Genomic DNA, 20,328 nt, shown 5'->3' with positions numbered 1-20,328 from the left:
TATTCAGGGGACAATTTAACGCTCTACTGAAGAGAAAGTCCATAATCCTTTTTTGTGGTTCGCATAGCAGTTGAGGTAGTGCAACGTCTATAAAATGTGCTGTCCTTAAAAGTAGCAATTTCAAAGCCACACTTAAAAAGACAGAGTGCATTTTTCAAGTATTGCAGCACAGCCTTGGTTTCCTATCCTTTTGGAAGCAAAAGGGAAGTAGTGTCTTTTAGCATTTCTTTAAATAACCAGCTTTATGATGTTGGCCAGAACATCTTTTTCTCAGATCCAATTCCAAAATATTTTCCTTAGTTTAATGACTAAGCAAGTAGTAGAGGAAAACTTAAATCAAGCTGGGCTTGACTGAGTCTTGAGGCAAGCCATTTTTCATGGGCTGCTCTTCTTATAAGTGCCATATCTCATCGTCAACACAAAGTCTGCTTACACTGTAAACTGGGCATTCCATTTTGTTCCCTTAAACAACTAGTTTTTAAAAATGTTATTATTGCTGATGTCAATTTATCTAAGGGCTTTATTTGGTAACTGCCCTGATTTTTAAAAAATATCTGAGAATATGTGTTCTTTTTCAAGGTAAGGACAAAAATTGATTTTTTTATACTTTGCAAATAGATTGAAGTGTATTTTTTCACCTCAGACAGTGTCTAATTTTCTTTTAGGATAGTTTGTGTAAACTAGCTGCCACTTTCTTCAAGTTTAAAGATGGTACCAACAAGAAGAGAGGGCTTTATTACTCTTTAAAACAGGGGAATGAGGATTTAAGGAAGGGCACAGAAATGATTTGAAAGGTGGGAACCCAGTGTGCTTAACTCCCAAGGAACAGAAAAGAAGGGCTATCACCCACCCCAGATACACCCCTATAAAGCATCTTTCTTCGAAAATCAGATGTAAGTAAGAAGTGGAAGCTCATTTGTAAGATGGGCTTCTTTAGTTTACAATAGAATGGTGTGGTTCCTTAACACAGGTGTCTCTATCAAAAGATAGAACTATAAGTATTATTTTTTTTTCAAAAGTCAACTATTATTCAGAAAGAAAGAAAGATGTGGAGAACACTGGATAAACAGGCCACCAGTATGCACTTTCTTTTGTTGTAAATAATTATTTAAAAGTTCAAAATATCTGGATAAAGTAGAAAATTTGATAATCATAACTTACAAATATTCGTGCTGTATGAAAATAAAATCTGCCAAATGAATAGATTAATACATTTTTGTGTGTGGGAAATCTCCTCCCTCCTCTATTAAAAAAATAAGAAGAAAAAGAAAAAACACTTCTTGAAGCATGGTGACCCACATAGGGAATATATTTTGTATCAGATATTTGCCTGGGGACCAATTCACCCAAACTTCAGCATACGTAGCACCTTTTACCCTTCAGAAATATGAAGTCTCAGCAGTTCATAAAGCCCAGCCTACTCTGCTCTTTACCATCCACCCTGATGCCAACCCTCACCTTCCAACCTCAATCAGAATTCCATTTGTTTTCCACTAGGTAAAATTAACCAGGGAAATAAGAAATAAGTACATTCTTAAAAAAAGAAAGAAGTTTATTCTTGCTTATGCATCGAAAGGTATCAAGACATCAGTGTGTCATTCCTACCACTTATCAATTCACTCAATAGTTAGTAAAAGCATACTCTGTGTCAGGTGCTGGATTAGATTCGATCAATACAACTATGATTATGACGTGACTCCTGTACTCTAGAAGCTTATGTGAAGATGGACCATTCTTAGCAACTTTTTATTTTGAAAAATTTCAGACCTGCAGAAATCCTTCACTTAGATTTACTGTTAATGCTGTTGCATATTTTCTTTCTCTTTCTCATCTTGCCTCTAAATATATGTTTATATGTATACATTTTTTATGGTGAGGGGAGAACTATTTACTTTTTATTTTTTTCCCATAAGTTATTAGGGTACAGGTGGTATTTGGTGACATGAGTAATTTCTTTAGTGGTGATCTGTGAGATTTTGGTGCACCCATAACCCGAGCAGTATACACTGCATCATATTTGTAGTCTTTTATCCCTCACCCCCTCACTCTTCCCCCCAAGTCCTCAAAGTCCATTGTATTCATTCTTATGCCTTTGTGTCCTCATAGCTTAGCTCCCATGTATCAGTGAGAACATACAACTTTTGATTTTCCATTCCTGAGTTACCTCACTTAAAATAATAGTCTCTAATCTCATCCAGGTCATTGTGAATGCTGTTAATTCATTCCTTTTTATGGCTGAGGAGTATTCCATCATATATATCATACATATATGAGATATATATATGATATATATGAGATATATATATGATATATATGAGATATATATGATATATATGAGATATATATGATATATATCATATATATGAGATATATATGATATATATCATATATATGAGATATATATGATATATATCATATATATGAGATATATATGATATATATCATATATATGAGATATATATGATATATATCATATATATGAGATATATATGATATATATCATATATATGAGATATATATGATATATATCATATATATGAGATATATATGATATATATCATATATATGAGATATATATGATATATATCATATATATGAGATATATATGATATATATGAGATATATATATGATATATATGAGATATATATGATATATATGAGATATATATGATACATATATGAGATATATGAGATATATATGATACATATATGAGATATATATGATACATATATGAGATATATGAGATATATATGATATATATGAGATATATATGAGATATATATGATACATATATGAGATATATATGATACATATATGAGATATATATGAGATATATATGAGATATATGAGATATATATGATACATATATGAGATATATATGATACATATATGAGATATATATGAGATATATATGATACATATATGAGATATATATGAGATATATATAAGATATATATGAGATATATATGAGATATGTATGAGATATATATATGAGATATGTATGATATATATGAGATATGTATGAGATATATATGAGATATATATGAGATATATATGAGCTATATGAGATATATATGAGATATATATGAGATATATGAGATATATATGAGATATATGAGATAAATATATCATATATATGAGATATATGTGATACATATGATATATATGGCACATATATGATATATATGGCACATATATGAGATATATATGGCACATATATGAGATATATATGGCACATATATGAGATATATATGGTACATATATGAGATATATGGTACATATATGGGATATATATGATACATATGAGATATATATGATACATATATGAGATATATATGATACATATATGAGATATATGATACATATATGAGATATATGTATCATACATATATGAGATATGCATGATACATATCTGAGATATATATGATATAGATGAGATATATATGATATAGGTGAGATATATGAGAGATAGATGAGATATATATGAAATATATGATGTATATATTAGATATATATATGAGGTATATATGAGATATATGAGATATATGATATATATGATATTTCTGAGATGAGATGTATATGAGATATATATGAGATGTATATGAGATATAGATATATATGATATATATATGATTATATATATATATGATATATATATATATCTCTCTCTCTCACAGTTTATCCACTCATTGATTGATGAGCATTTGGGTTTGTTCCATGATTTTGCAACTGTGAATTGTGCTGCTATAAACATGAATGTGTAAGTAACTTTTTCGAATAATGATTTCTTTTCCTCTGGGTAGATACCCAGTAGTGGAATTGCTGGATCAAATGGTAGTTCTACTTTTAGTTCTTTAAGGAAACTTCACACTGTTTTCCATAGTGGTTGTACTAGTTTACATTCCCACCAGCAGCGTAGAAGTGTTCCCTGATTGCCACATCCATGCCAACATCTACTGTTTTTTGATTTTTTTGATTATGGCCATTCTTGCAGGAGTAAGGTGGTATTGCATTGTGGTTTTGATTTGCATTTTCCTGATCATTAGTGATGCTGAGCATTTTTTCATGTTTCTTGGCCATTTTGATATCTTCTTTTGAGAATTGTCTATGCATGTCCTTAGCCTACTTTTTGATGGGATTGTTTTTTTTTTCTTGCTGATTTGTTTGAGTTCATTGTAGATTCTGGATATTAGTCCTTTGTCAGATGTATAGATTGTGAAGATTTTCTCCCCCTCTGTGGGTTGTCTGTTTACTTTGCTGACTGTTCCTTTTGCCGTGCAAAAGCTCTTAAGTTTCATTAGGTCCCAGCTATTTATGTTTGTTTTTATTGCATTTGCTTTTGGGTTCTTGGTCATGAAATCCTTACCTAAGCAAATGTCTAGAAGGGTTTTTCCAGTGTTATCTTCTAGAATTTTTATAGTTTCAGACCTTAGGTTTAAGTCCTTAATCCATCTCGAGTTGGTTTTTGTATAAGGTGAGAGATGAGGATCCAGTTTCATTCTCCTACATTGGCTAGCCAATTATCCCAGTACCATTTGTTGAAAAGGGTGTCCTTTCCCTGCTTTACATTTTTGTTTGCTTTGTCGAAGATCAGTTGGCTGTGAGTATTTGGGTTTATTTGTGGTTTCTCTGTTCCATGTGTCTATTGTCTATTTTTATACCAGTATCATGCTGTTTTGGTGACTATGGCCTTATAGTATAGTTTGAAATGAGGTAGTGTGATGCCTCTAGATTTGTCCTTTTTTTTTTTTTTTTTTTTTTGAGATGGAGTCTCACTCTGTAGCTCAGGCTGGAGTGCAGTGGTGTGATCTTGGCAGCTCACTGCAAGTTCCACCTCCCGGGTTCATGCCATTCTCCTGCCTCAGCCTCCTGAGTAGCTTGGACTACAAGTGCCCGCCACCACACCTGGCTAATTTTTTGTATTTTTAGTAGAGATGGGGTTTCACCATGTTAGCCAGGATGGTCTCGATCTCCTGACCTCGTGATCCACCTGCCTCGGCCTCCCAAAGTGCTGGAATTATAGGCGTGAGCCACCGCGCCCTGTCTAGATTTATTCTTTTTGCTTAGTCTTGCTTTGGCTATGTGGGCTCCTTTTTGGTTTCATGTGAATTTTAGAATTGTTTTTTTCTAATTCTGTAAAGAATGATGGTGGTATTTTGATGGGAACTGCATTAAATTTGTAGATTGCTTTTGACAGTATGATCATTTTCACAATATTGATTCTACCCATCCATGAGTATGGGATGTGTGTCCATTTGTTCATGTCATCTATTATTTCTTTCAGCAGTGTTTTGTAGTTTTCTTTGTAGTGGTCTTTTGACTCCTTGGTTGGTATATTCCTAAGTATTTTATTTTTTTGCAGCCATTGTAAAAGGGGTTGAGTTCTTGATTTGATTCTCCGCTTGGTTGCTGTTGGTGTATAGAAGAGCTACTGATTTGTGTATATTAACCTTGTATCTGGAAACTTTGCTGCATTCTTTTATCAGTTCTAGGAGCTTTCTGGAGGAGTCTCTAGGATTTTCAAGGTAAATGATTATATCGTCAGCAAACAGGGGCAGTTTGACATCCTCTTTACTGATTTGGATGCCCTTTATTTCTTTCTCTTGTCTGATTGCTCTGGCTAGGACTTCCAGTACTATATTGAAGAGGAGTGGTGAGAATGGGCATTTTTGTCTTGTTCCAGTTCTTAGAGGGCATGCTTTCAACTTTTCTCCATTCAGTATTGTGTTGGCTGTGGGTTTGTCATAGATGGCTTTTATTACATTAAGGTATGTCCCTTGTATGCTGATTTAGCTGAGAGTTTTAATCATAAAGGGATGCTGGATTTTGTTGAGTGCTTTTTCTGCATCTATTGAGATGATCATGTGATTTTTGCTTTTAATTCTGTTTACGTGGTATATCACATTTATTGACTTGCATATGTTAAGCTATCCCTGCATCCCTGGTATGAAACCCACTTGATCATGGTGGGTTATCTTTTTGATATGTTGTTGGATTCGGTTAACTAATATTTTGTTAAGGATTTTAGCATCTATGTTCATCAAGGATATCAGTCTGTAGTTTTCTTTTTTGGTTATGTCCTTTCCTGGTTTTGGTATTAGGGTAATGCTGGCTTCATAGAATGAATTAGGGAGGGTTCCTTCTTTATCTTGTGGAATAGTGTCAAAAGGATTGGTACCAATTCTTCTTTGAATGTCTGGTATAATTCTGCTGTGAATCCATCTGGTCCTGGACTTTTTCTATTGGTAATTTTTAAATTACCATTTCAATCTCGCTGCTTGTTGTTAGTCTGTTCAGGGTATCTAATTCTTCTTGATTTAAGGTAGGAGGGTTTGTATTTTTCCAGGAATGTATCCATCTTTTCTAGGTTTTCTATGTGCATGAAAGTGTTCATAGTAGCCTTGAATGATCTTTTATATTTCAGTGGTGTCAGTTAGACTATCTCCTGTTTTGTTTCTTAGTGAGGTGATTTGGATTTTCTCTCTTCTTTTCTTGGTTAATCTTGCTAAAGGTCGATCAATTTTATTTACCTTTTCAAACAACCAGCTTTTTGTTTCATTTATGTTTTGTATGTTGTTTGTTTGTTTGTTTCAATTTCATTTAGTTCTGTTCTGATCTTGGTTATTTCCTTTCTTCTTCTGGGTTTGGGTTTGGTTCTTGTTTCTATAGTTCCTTAAGGTGTGACCTTATAATGTCAGTTTGTGCTCTTTCAGTCTTTTTGATGTAGGTGTTTAGAGCTATTAACTTTCCTCTTAGCACCACCTTTGCTGTATCCCAGAGATTTTGATAGGTTGTGTCATTATTGTCATCCAGTTTGAAGAATTTTTAAATTTCCATCTTGATTTCATTTTTGACCCAGTACTCATTCAGGAGATTATTTAATTTCCATGTATTTGCATGGTTTTGAAGGTTCCTTTTGGAGTCGATTTCCAGTTTTATTCCACTGTTGTCTGGGAGAGTGCTTGATATAATTTCCATTTTCTTCAATTTATTAAGGCTCGTTTTATGGCCTATCATATGGTCTATCTTGGGTAAAGTTCCACGTGCTGTTGAATAGAATGTGTATTCTGTGGTTGTTGGATGAAATGTTCTGTATATATCTGCTAAGTCCATTTGTTCCAAGGTATGGTTTAAATCCATTGTTTCTTTGTTGACTTTCTGTCTTGATGATCTGTCTAGTGTGTGTTGTCAGTGGAGTATTGAAGTCCCCCACTATTGTGTTTCTGTCTGTCACATTTTTTAGGTCTATTAGTAATTGTTTTATAAATTTGGGAGCTCCAATGTTAGGTACATGTATGTTTAGAATTGTGATATTTTTCTGTTGGACAAGGTCTTTTACCATTATATAATGTCCTTCTTTGTCTCTTTTAACTGCTGTTGCTTTAAAGTTTGTTTTGTCTGGTATAATGATAGCTAACCCTGCTCATTTTTGGTGTCCATTTGCATGAAATGCCTTTTTCCAACCCTTTAAGTTTACGTGAGTTCTTATGTGTTAGGCAGATCTCCTGAAGGCAGCAGATAGTTGGTTGATGAGTTCTTATCCATTCTGCAGTTCTGTATCTTTTTTTTTTGAGACAGAGCCTCACCCTATTGCCCAGGCTGGAGTGCAATGGTGTGATCTCGGCTCACTGCAAACTCTGCCTCCCAGGTTCAAGCGATTCTCCTGCCTCAGCCTCCCCAGAAGCTGGGATTACAGGTGTGTGCCATCACACCTGGCTAATTTTTTGTATCTTTAGTAGAGACAGGGTTTCACCATGTTGGCCAGGCTGGTCTTGAACTCCTGACCTTGTGGTCTACCCAACTTAGCCTCCCAAAGTGCTGGGATTACAGGTGTAAGCCACCATGCCCAGCCGGTTCTGTATCTTTTAAGTGGAGCATTTAGGCATTTACATTCAATGTTATTATTGAAATATGAGGTACTGTTGCATTCATTGTGCTCTTTGTTGTCTGTGTACTTCGGTTTGTTTTGTTTTTTGTTTTTGCTTTTTAAGTTGTATTTTTGTTTTATAGGTCCTATGTGATTTATGCTTTAAAGAGGTTCTGTTTTGTTGTGTTTCCATGATTTGTTTCAAGATTTAGAGCTTTTAGCAGTTCCTGTAGTGGTGGCTTGGTAATGGTGAATTCTCTCAGCATGTGCTTGTCTGAAAAAGACTGTATCTTTCCTTCATATACAAGGCTTAGGTTTGCTGGATACAAAATTCTTGGCTGATAATTGTTTTGTGTGAGGAGGCTGAAGACAGGACCCCAATCTCTCCTAGCTTTTAGGGTTTCTGCTGATAAATCTACTGTTAATCTGGTAAGTTTTCCTTTATAGAGTATGTGGCGATTTTGTCTCACAGCTCTTAAGATTCTTTCCTTTGTCTTAACTTTGGATAACTTGATGACAATGCACCTAGGTGAATACTTTTTGCAATGAATTTCCTGGATGTTCTTTGTGCTTCTTGTATTTGGATGTCTAGGTCTCTAGCAAGGCTGGGGAAGTTTTCCTCGATTATTCCCCCAAATATGTCTTCCAAGGTTTTAGAATTTTCTTCTTCCTCAGGAACACCAATTATTCTTAGGTTTTGTCATTTAACATAATCCCAGACTTCTTGGAGGCTTTGTTCATATTTTCTTATTCTTTTTTCTTTGTCTTTGTTGGATTGGGTTAATTTAAAAACCTTGTCTTTGAGCTCTGAATTTCTTTCTTCTACATGTTCAATTCTATTTTGTGACTTTCCAGAGGATTTCACATTTCTAAAAGTGTGTCCAAAGTTTCCTGAATGTTTGATTATCTTTTCTTTAAGCTATCTATTTCCTTTAATATTTCTCCCTTCACTTCTTGTATCATGTTTTGGAGTTCCTTGCATTGGGCTTCACCTTTCTCTGATCCCTCCCTGATTAGCTTAATAAGTAACCTCCTGAATTCTTTTTCAGGTAAAGGGATTTCTTGTTGGTTTTCATCCATTGCTGGTGAACTAATGTGATTTTTTTGGGGAGGCCAACCAGTACAAAAATAGAGCATTAAACCACCAAAGCTAAGAACCCTCACAGAATCCACTGCACCCCCACCCCCCACCCCTGCCACTCTACCAGAACAGGTGCTGGTATCTAAGGTTGAGAGACCCATAGATGGTTTACATCACAGGACTCTGTGCAGACAACCCCCATTACCAGCCTGGAGCCAGGTAGACTTGCTAGGTGGCTAGACTCAGAAGAGAGAAAACAATCACTGCAGTTCAGCTCACAGGAAGCCACATCCATAGGAAAAGGGGAAGAATACATAGGAAAAGGGAACACCCCATGGGATAAAAGAATCTGAACAACAGCCTTCAGCCTTAGACCTTCCCTCTGAGAGAGCATACCCAAATGAGAAGGATCCAGAAAACCAACCATGGTAATATGACAAAACAAGGCTTTTCAACCCCCAGGGGGGAGAACTATTTAAAAGGAAGTTTCAGACATCACAAGTTGGACATTTAAACAAATAAACCCAATAAAGTTGTAACAGCTTCAGCAGAAACTCATATAAAATATAGTTACAAGGAAAAGGAGGATATAGGGGGAAATCAAGAAAGTCTTCCTCAGAGATGATTTTGCCAGGTATATTAGAGATGGGAAGACAGCTTGAGCAACAGGAAAAGCATGTATCAAGGTCCCAGGACCAACCCCATGCACAGCATTAGGAGAGCAGTAAGTAGTTTTGTATGGTTGGCCCATGTGCTAGGGATAAAAAGATTGGGAAAAGGGTCATGAGAAAGATAGGATGGACAAGTAGGCAGTGGCTGAAACGCAGAAGGCCTCGTATGCCACTAAAAGGAGGTTTCTCTTTATCTTATTGCTGATGAATAATCATTGACAAGTGATAGCCTGAGGAGTGACCTGATTGTGCTCTGTATTCAGAACTTTATAGAGAGAACATCTAAAGTTAAAAGAACAACAGTGAAGAGGGACATTTTCAGGTACCCTGATAGTCCTGTGGGTAGAGATATTTGGGGGACTCAAGGCTTTTCAAATGCCCTAATATCTTACTCATGAATTGGTGCACTGATTTTTCCACCCCAGAATATATATGTGGAGTGGTGCTTCCAAAACGTGATTGTATGTTACAGTCAACTGAGGAGTTTTAAAAGAAGAGATTCGTGGCTTTTACTCCAAACCTATTGAGTCAGAATCCTCTGAAGTGGGACCTGGGGATCTGTATTTTCCAAAATTTCCCCCAGGTAGCACTGGTGCAGCCAGTTCACTGAGTGAGGTTTGAGCACATCAAGTTGTAGAGGGAGAATAGGAAGGATTGGCTTCAGAGGTCTTACAAAGGGCTCAGCTGCTCAGTGCCCATGACACCTACCAAATGCTGCGGGAGCAGGTTGGTTATATTAGCCTGCCTTGCTGAAGCTGCCATGTCATATGTCTCCTAGTGTCCTTGGAAAGTCTTGCAAAGTCAGGCACATGGTGGAGGCTCCTCAAGTATTTGATAAATGAATGAGCGTGGCTGAACTCTAATGTTAGCAAAGACTAGCAGTATGACTAACAGTGTGGTTGTATATTTTTGTTTGACCAAAATACTCTAAAATACCAATTTATTCAAACAAGAGATACATATAGCCTAAAGCCTATCTATTTATTCAGACTTTCAGCAGTTCTGTTCATTTTAATTTTAAAATTAGGGCTCAGTCATTTTGATAAAATATCTGCTCTGAAGAAGATAACAGATCTTAGAACATAGACGATGACATCAGTCATCTTGTGAACACTGTTACCCTGAGATTTTATGAGCTAAACTAAGAAAATGTATTCTCTGGTACTACTTCTGAATCAATTAACATCACTGCGTGATTGTGATAGATAATCTAAGTGATGACAACTGGACATAATATTGGTAGTTAATTCAGACATATATTAAATAATGGAGACAGGAAAAATCATTTGAAGCCAAACTTGACAGTCACGGCATGATGTTTATTTCAAACATATTTTGAAAGAAATGTTTTAAAACATTTAATCTTTTTGCTTGGTAAAAGAAGAGATAGTATTATTGCATTCATTAGTTGAGGTTTTATTATAGATGTCAAAACCAAGACCCTTATTTGACATTAAATTTTTTTAAAAAATTATTTGTTTCTGACCCTCACCCATTTAAAATAAAAATCTCATTTAGACATTTTGTGTCTGGAGAGGTGCTGAATGGGCAGTCAGAAGGTGGATGTTGGGGAAACAGAGCTGATCTTCAGGAATTGACAGTTGACTCTGTTCAAAAACCATGTTCCAAAGTAACATGCATTTTAAAGCAGCTAAATAATGATGTTTATCAGATGCAATACTTTTGATAAACAGAGGTGATTTAAAGATTTCAATTTACTTCACATGTTTATTAAGTTCGGTTTGGAGAAGCCATGAAAAATGTGGATTAGGTCTCTGTGTTTATTTGCATAAGTAGGAGACCAAGTTAGAAGAAGGCTGAATACAGGAATACTGTAACATTGTCAAGGTTCTGTCTCTCCAGCTCATGGACAGTCTGTCTACACATAGCTGATGGTATGGCCAGTCAGCTACACCAAGCTCACATCTTATCAAATTTGTAACTAGTGAATAGAATCTTTACAGATACCCTCAGCAGAAAAGATTCTGTGAAACCTGATTTTCCAGACTTTAATCATTTTCCATCCTTGAATCAATCATGTTTTCATCCTTGGGCCCATCAACTCATTGACAAGGGAGATGGCAACTGTTATGGAGCTGGCCCTATGTCATTACTTTCCCTTGTCAGTGGGTGAAGGAGCAGGTTGATCCTTCCCAAAATCCTGTGTCATTGGTTTCTCACATGGAAGGAGGGTTCTACTGAGAGAGAAGAAAAGTGTTATTCTATTGGCAAAAAGAAAAGAAAAAAATCAATAGGTGGCTTAATTTTCCTATTAGTGTTTAATATGTTTAATGTAGAAAGAAAAATCAGTCTTTAATGGCAAAAAAAATTTTACATTACCAAGTGAGGAAACATTGCTTCTCTTCAACAGTGAAAACAATGGTTTTATTCTTGTATTTCAGTAACGTCTTAGATATTATATGCCTCTCACCAACCCTGGATCTAATTTTAAACCCTTGTATGAAATGTGTTAGACAAAAAAGTTAAACATTTCACATACAAAGTTTCTAGATTTCAGCTACTCCTTGTGCCTTGCAAATGGTAAATACTCATTATCTGTTGCATAAATTAATTAATTATTGTATCACTAAACCATGGAAATAGATGGGTCCCTAGAAGGCATCCAGTTAATCTCTCAGATGGGTGCAGATATTTCCTACAATATCTTGCAGAGTGATCATTGAACCACTCTCTGAACACTTTCATATGAAAACTCCCACTGTTTTTTTCTCAGGGAGTTTGTTTGCCATCTACCAACATCTTACATAGTTAACAGAAACAGATAACACTGAACAAAGGGACATTCACAGTTTGCTTAATTTCTTTTTCTCCTCCCCACCCCTGTGTATGTTAAGATAAAAATAACAAATTGAATGATATCTCAAGTAATATTATCTGCCAATGAAATGCAAATGAACAAGCTGGTCTTTGTTCAGGGGAAGAACTCCAGTGAGGGAATTGATTGAGGAGAGACAGAAGTCATGGGCCATTGTTTCAGCCTTGAAGCTGCCTGAGAGGAAGTAATGATTCTCCTGGATAGTTGGTACCTGGACTGAGAGCTAGGCTGGCTTCTTTGTGGCTGTTGGAGGTGTATCCTCACTGGAATGACAGAGAAGAGGAAAATAAGGTTCTGTGTGATCTAGAAGGTAGAGAGGTACAGAGTATCCAGAGACGTATCTTGTATTAAGAAACACAAATACCACTGGGCATGGTGGCTCATGCCTATAATCCCAGCACTTTGGGAGGCCAAGGTGGGTGGATCACTTGAGGTCAGGAGTTCGAGACCAGCCTGGCCAACATGGTGAAACCCCATTCTACAAAAAAATACAAACATTAACCAGGCTTGGTAGCACATGCCTATAGTCCCAGCTATGGGGGTCGGGGGAAGTAGAGGTTGCAGTGAGCTGAGATCGCACCACTGCACTCCAGCCTGGGCGACAGAGTGAGACTCTGTCTCAAAAAGAAAAGAAAGAAAGAAACACAAACACAGTATTGAAGCAGTGATAGGATGGTGAAACATAGGTCCCACACAGTCTTGTAGTGTTATTTGTAACTTCTGGTAAAAAGATTGTTTATAATGTAATATGCTTGTTCATTACAATGTTACTTTTTTATTGTTTTTTTAATAGATGAATCACATATGTAAATAATCTCTAAATGCATCTCATCTTTGAATTAATTTGCTGTCTTTTCCTCCTGTAATATATACATTATAACGTATTTTAAAACTATTTAAACAATCCCAGTGTGTTACATTGTTTAATAATTTTCTAAACCTTTTTTTTTTTAATTCTCCAAATAATGTTCACAAGTATAAGGAAACCTATGAATGAGTTTTTGTGGAATAGTTTAGATCCATTTACCTGCATATTTTTCATTACAGATAGTCTAATTGGAGGGAAATCACTGTCAATTAATCATATGTAGTTGAAAATATTTAAAGAAATTTGTTCATATTAGGTTTGAATAGAGCATTCCTAAAGTCTTCCCTAAATTGTAAGCTCTTTGGTGATTTAAAAGCTCTCAAGAAGCCAAAAAAATTTTTGTGGCTTTTAAGAATTTAGTCTTTAGGCCGGGGGCGGTGGCTCATGCCAGTAATCCCAGCACTTTGGGAGGCCGAGGCAGGTGGATAACCTGAGGTCAGGAGTTCAAAACCAGCCTGGCCAACATGGCAAAACCCCATCTCCCCAAAAAATTCAAAAATTAGTCAGGCACAGTGGCGTGTGCCTATAATCCCAGCTACTAGGTGGGGCCGAGGCAGGAGGATGGCTTGAACCTGGGAGGCAGAGGTTGCAGTTAGCCAAGATCGTGCCACTGCACTCCAGCCTGGGCAACAGAGCAAGACTCTGTCTCAAAAATAAAAAAAAATTTAGTCTTTAATGTTCTTTATTTAGGAAGCATTTTAGATACTTACTAGAGAGGACAAGGTGTAGTTTCAAGAAAATTTCAGGAAATCAATATCCAGATGTCATTCATAGAATAGAAATTTCAGATGGCATCTTCATCTTGACTCTGAAAGATTAATTACAGAAATGCTTGGCAGTAGAATTAGAATCAAATTGACAATAAAGTATTTATTAATTGAAATACAATTCTATCAAATACCATGGATAACAGTTCCATGAACAATTTTCACATATAATTTACCTATCAGCAAGCGACTATTATTCTTAAAAATTGATCATTTGTATGCATTGTATGATTTTTTGAAACAAATGTATTAGAAAAATTATTAGCATTAGAAGAAGTAGCATAAGATGATTTATAAGCATTGGCAATATGGTAGCAGTAATGACAACATATGTTTGCACTCACATATGTTCATTTTATTTTAGGGAGGGATGGCCCAAGGATGCATAGAGAGGAATATATCAGTATCTCCCTAATCATTAATGCAGTCTTCAGCCCAAGGGAATTACAAATCCCAAAATGCAACATTTCATTCTTATTTTAACATGGATTTCAGAAACCAATAGACCAAATTTGTTGAGGTAATTGTATTTACTATGAAGCCCCAAATGCTGAGACTTGAACTTCATACAATGTAGACTTTTGCCAAGTTTACTACATTTCTACATTCAATTTTAAGTAGTAGATGTTTGTACCCTCCACCTCATCAGCATATGTGATACAATTATTTGTTTTCATATACAAAAAATAAATCATTTCACCATAGAGAATGAGTATGAAGTTTAAGAACAAAATGAATGATTGCGTTTTTATTCTGAAAAAAAGCAATTATTTTAAAAACATATTCTAACATACATGTTTCTTGACAGTAAATCATTGTTACTTGGATTCAGATTAAAATATCTTATGTTTTGAACTTTCATCATTTCTGAAATTGTCATTGCAAGCTATCATGATTGGCATTCCATGTAGACATTTCAAATCAGAAATAAGTTTTTGTTTCCTCTTGTGGGTATGGTGTCCACTTAGTTTATTCCTACTGTGACTTCAATATGTTCCCTACAAGTGGTTGATAAATACACAATAATAATAGTAGTTAGAAGGTACACAAAAAGATAAACATAATTAAAATAATAGCTAATATTTATTACATACTTACTATATTTGAGGCACTTTACTAAGAGCTTCCATGGATTACTTCATTTAATCTTCACAAAATCTTATAAGATAGTTATTATTAGTGTTCATATTTTATAACAGGCTGAGGCCTAGTGAGAAAAAGTAATTTATAAAATGTGCAGAGCTACTACCTGGTGGAACCAGAATGTGGACTCTAGGGTCTGGTTCTTAATCACTATGTTACGCTGCATGCCATGCTTTGACAGGAGGTTTATTTCACAATGTGGCCACTCAAGGCAAATTCATCTCCACCACTGGAGAAACAGCTCAATGTGAATGATTTTTTTTGTTGTTGGAAAACATAATCTTTATACATGAAAGATAATATTATGTCAACATTTTCTTCATGACCAAAATTGTCTCCTTTTCATGAGAAGAAAAATTTTCAATTTTATTTTAGAAAGTTAATATAAGTGACAATATAAGGTTAATTCCATCCAAAAACAATCACTGGGCAAAATAGATCTTTATCCCATTTTCCAGATTGACTCAATATATCAATCAAGTTAAATGAGTAATTGCTCTACTGTTTACTTATGTTTCTGGCAGAATATCTTTTATAACTATTTTGAGTTCACAAAAAGAATATCAGTCCTACTCTATTTGTGAGAGTTATTATTTTGATGTATTTGTGATGTTTCCTGGGAGCTTTACCCCATTCATTACAGTGTCCTTTCTGGTCTCAACCTTCTTTCTGGGGAGTGTAGTCTGATTTTATTTACTTGTTACTCAAAAAATATTATTATTGACTGGACTCAGAAGTAGACGCTCTTGGAGAGGACAGGCTGCGTTTCTTGATAATCTGCTCCTGGCGTATTTTTTTGGCCTCCTTCATTCTTTTGGCCAAAAGTTTAGCATGTTCTATAGTATACTGTTTCTGCAGAGCAACATAGCAGCATTTATGTTGTAAGACATTTGGAGTAACAAGATGCTGAATCTTGGGTGTGTTGGTCCTAGGCTTACCTTCTTGGTTAAAGGCCTTTCTTACCACATATTGTTGGACATCATCTTTTTTTAGAGAGATTGAAAAGTTTGTGGATTCTGCTAGCTCTTTTGGGCCCCAAGTGATGAGGCATCATGGTGTCAGTCAGTCCAGGAACATCCTTCTCTCCCTTTTTTACAATAAGTCAATTGAGAACATTTAGATTGACATCCACAATGCAATCCTGAACAGCTTTACACTTTCTTTCTCCAGTTCTTCTGGCTGTATAACAGGAATGCCCTGTACTCAGTAGCAGGTGGACATGGTCATGGGCCAAGACATCCTGCTTCATGGGAAAACCTTGTTTGTCATTCCTACCACTGATGTGGACTACATAATCCTTCCATTCTTCACCCAGAGCATCAGCAGCTACTTCTGTGGCCATGTGCTTGTCATAAAAAGTATGAACTTTGGCCGGGAGCAGTGGCTTATGCTTGTAATCCCAACACTTTGGGAAGCTGGGAGGGTGGATCAGTTGAGGTCAAGAGTTACAGACCAGCCTGGCCAACATGCCGAAACCCCATCTCTACTAAAAATACAAAAATTAGCCAGGTGTGGTGGTGCACACCTGTAATCCCAGCTACTCAAGAGGCTGAGGCAGGAGAATCACTTGAACCTGGGAGGCGGAGGTTGCAGTGAGCCGAGATCACACCACTCACTCCAGCCTGGGTGACAGAGTGAGACTCTGTCTCAAAGGAAAAAAAGAACTTTGCGTTGATCAGCCACTTCAGTGAATTTCTGGCAGCCAGTGGCTGAGAAGGAGATATTCAACTGCTTCAAGAAGCAGCTGATTGCCTCCGAGGTGCCACAAAAAAGTGGTCTCCACTTTCTTACATCAAACTCCGTAATGTCTTTTGTCTTCTTGGCTCTGTTAATCCTGCCATTCCTGCCTGTGCCCCCCAAGGTTCTCTGATTTCCAGATGCTTTGCTATCTAGCACAGCCCTCCATCTCTTTTTACCTCCTCCTCTGATCTTTTTAGTTCAACTTTATGATTTTTTTTCCACCTCAAGCTGCTATTCTCTTCTTACCTTCCACAAATGCTGCAACCATAAGCCTGGAAAGGCAGAAGTGGTTTCTAGCCAGTTGGAGTATATTGACTCCATAGTTCATTGGCATAGATTATCTCTGGTGTTGGTTGCTGACACTGCAGCTGCACATCAGCACATTTAGGTGATACTCCCAAGACTACACTCCTTTCTTCATTTCCTCTATTAAGCTGTTTCTCAAATTGTGCTTCTCATGTCCCTAAGAGTTCACAAATATACTGTGAGAGATGCGTAAGTATCTAAAATAATCTCAAATTTTGATTTAAAAATATTTAATATACGCTACCAAATTTCAATGCTTACACTTGTGCTTGTATTTTCATTTCATTGGTGCTAAAGGAATGGCAGTGTTTGACTTTTTTCGTATTTTCTCAAACTGGGGATCCATAGCTTATTCTCTGAGTTCTTGTGTTCTCAAGATTGAGAAACACTGCTCTGCAGTGCTTGAAATGGACCTGGGCAAATAAGCATCACCCAGGCCTGGCTATTCACTCCTCATGCATCTGTTGTGTACTTTCTATGTTACACACTGCATTACACACAAGGAATAAAAAACAGTTCTTTTCAAGGGTTAGTGGGGAAGTCAGATAAGTAAACAATTTTAATCTATTATGATATTGCTAGTCAATTGGTACAAATTTCTGGAGAACAATGTAGCAATTGCATCAAGCCTTGTGGATAATCCTTAACCCAGTAATTTCACTTTTAAAAATTTATTTTATGAACACAAGAGGGGTCTACAAAGATTTGTATGAAAGGACCCAGAAGTCAAATTAAATGAGGATTATTGGAATTGACTCAGCTCAACATTACTTACAATAGTTATAAATGCAAAGCAGATTTAAAATTTAACAACAGGGGAATAATTACATAAATTATGGCATCCCATGTGATGGGAGTTTAGATAGCCACTAAAATTATTTTTTCTACAAAGTATTGAAAACAAAGGACTCATAATAGTATTTTAAGCTGAACAGCTCTCTAAACCAGAAGTCAGCAAACTTCTTCTGTAAAAGGGTCAGATGGTGAATATTTTAGGATATTTTATCTAAATTTTAAATTATTTTAGGTAAATATTTTAGAATCATATTACTCTGTGAGTTGCAACTATTTAGACTAGGCTGTTGTATTGTGATAGCTGTGGACAATATGTTAACCAGTAGACATAGTTGTGTTCCAAAAAAACTTTATTATGGACATTGAAATTTGAGTTTCATATAATTATTATATGTCATGGAATATTCTTTTTTAAGTTTTGTTTTCAACCACTTAAGAATGCAAAAGCCATTCTTACCTTACAGGCCATACAAAAACAGATGGCAGGACAGATTTGGATCATAAGCCATAGTTTGTTGATCCATGATCTATACTGTGTGATTCTAATTGTGTGTGTGTGTGTGTGTGTGTGTGTGTGTGTGTGTGTGTATGGTGGTGAATCTCTGAGCAGTGGAATCATGAGCAATTTTTATTTTTTATGATTTTCTTCTATTTCTCCATTTTAAAATATGAACTTACAGTACTTTTATAATCAGAAAAGCAAAAAATAAATGCGCTATAATAATGACTATAATGGTGGAAAGTGCTTTAAAGGGGCTAATACCCTTGCCCCAAGTAAGAGGGGAGGATGAGGGTCAGGGAAGGTTTGCTGAGACAACTTCTGAATAGTGTTGCGAAGGATGATGAAGAGTTGTTCAAGGATAGGTGAGTCACGGGAGAAAGAGAGGAGAGTGAGAGGCCAAAAGGAAGGGTATTCTAGGCTGAGAAATAGATGATAGACCATAGGAGTGTCAGGGAACCACAAAAATTTCAGAAGGCTAGAGAACAGTGTTAGGGAGTCAGCCAACAGGGATAAGACTAGAAAAAGAATCAAGCACTGAGGATCTTATTTGGTATGCTTGGAATTTTATTTTTTATCTTAAAATCAATTGGCAGCATGGAAAGATTCGTGAGTTGCTGAGTGACATGCTCATACTTCTGATTTAGAAAGTTCTATATGGCATACGGGTAGAGAATGGATTGGGTGAGGGTGAACCTAGAGGCAGGAGAACAAGTTGAAAGGCTGTTGTAGGAATTCGGATGAGAAGCGTTGAAAGATGAAACTGAGGTATGGGGATGGAAATAGAGAAAGGAAAGGGTTCAAATGATATGTAGGAGTTGACTCAGTGGGCCTTGGTGACTGATTAAATCTTGGAGTTGGAGGAGATGCACAGGAGAGAATGAAGGTACCCTTCTGTGTTTTTGCTCCTGACAGCCAGGTGAGTTTCAGTGTAAATAAAGAAGACATGATCTATTTGTAGATGGTTTGAATTTGAGGTAGTTGTGGAAAATTTGAGTGGAGCTTTTCAATATGGAAAATCAGGAGAAATAAGTTAGTAGACAGTGGTTGCAGATTTAAGAGCTGATGTGTTCACTTGGAAAGAGGGTGTTGAATAATGACCGCTACACTTTCTCCGCCATTCCTATTGGACTGTACAGAGATGCAATCCAATCAATGTTCACGACTTGCTGTGATAGTCTATTCAAATTTTAGAATCACTTGTCCTTAGCTCTCACATAATGTATTTAATATTAATGTGTATTTAATGTTAAATACACATTAACATTTCTGGAGTAAGTTAACCGTACTTTGAAAAAGTTGCCCAAATGATTTTGATATATGCTTCTCAGACCCACCATTGACACTTGCTTGAGAAGAAGACATCAAAGACCGTGATATCCTGAAACACCTAGATGTTTAAAAATAGGAAGAGAAAGTGAATCTGTAAAAGAGTGCAGAAACACAGAAGAAAAATCAGAGTGCACTGGTAGTCAGTGGAAGAAAAAAAAATTTTAATGGACCATGCAACAGTATTAATTATGAAGAGATAATTAAATAAAGATTACTGGCGTTGACCAAAATGAGGTCATATAGACCTATACAAGAATATTTCAGTAAGACGATGGGGACAGAAACCATTCAGGAGTGAGTAGAGAAGTGGATAGGTATTAAGAAAAAAACTGAAGCATGGAGGAAATGAAAACAATGCAATAGCTAGATTCCTCCTCAATCTTTTATATTTGTTACCACAATATGTACTATTATACTTAAGA

The 20,328-nt window shown here is 36.0% G+C and overlaps 1 protein-coding gene and 1 pseudogene across 2 annotated transcripts in view; one reads left to right on the top strand and one right to left on the bottom strand.

The window, feature by feature from the left end:
* Positions 1-20,328, top strand: part of CCDC141 (coiled-coil domain containing 141) — a 219,138-nt gene that overhangs the window by 32,011 nt on the left and 166,799 nt on the right. The window lies entirely within an intron of this gene.
* LOC107973652 (small ribosomal subunit protein eS6-like) lies at positions 15,867-17,169 on the bottom strand (annotated as a pseudogene).

This window comes from Pan troglodytes, chromosome 13 (assembly GCF_028858775.2).
Source record: "Pan troglodytes isolate AG18354 chromosome 13, NHGRI_mPanTro3-v2.0_pri, whole genome shotgun sequence".
NCBI classification, from domain to species: domain Eukaryota; kingdom Metazoa; phylum Chordata; class Mammalia; order Primates; family Hominidae; genus Pan; species Pan troglodytes.
Note: the sequence above shows the minus strand (reverse complement) of the source record. Positions and strands in the feature narration are given on the sequence as shown.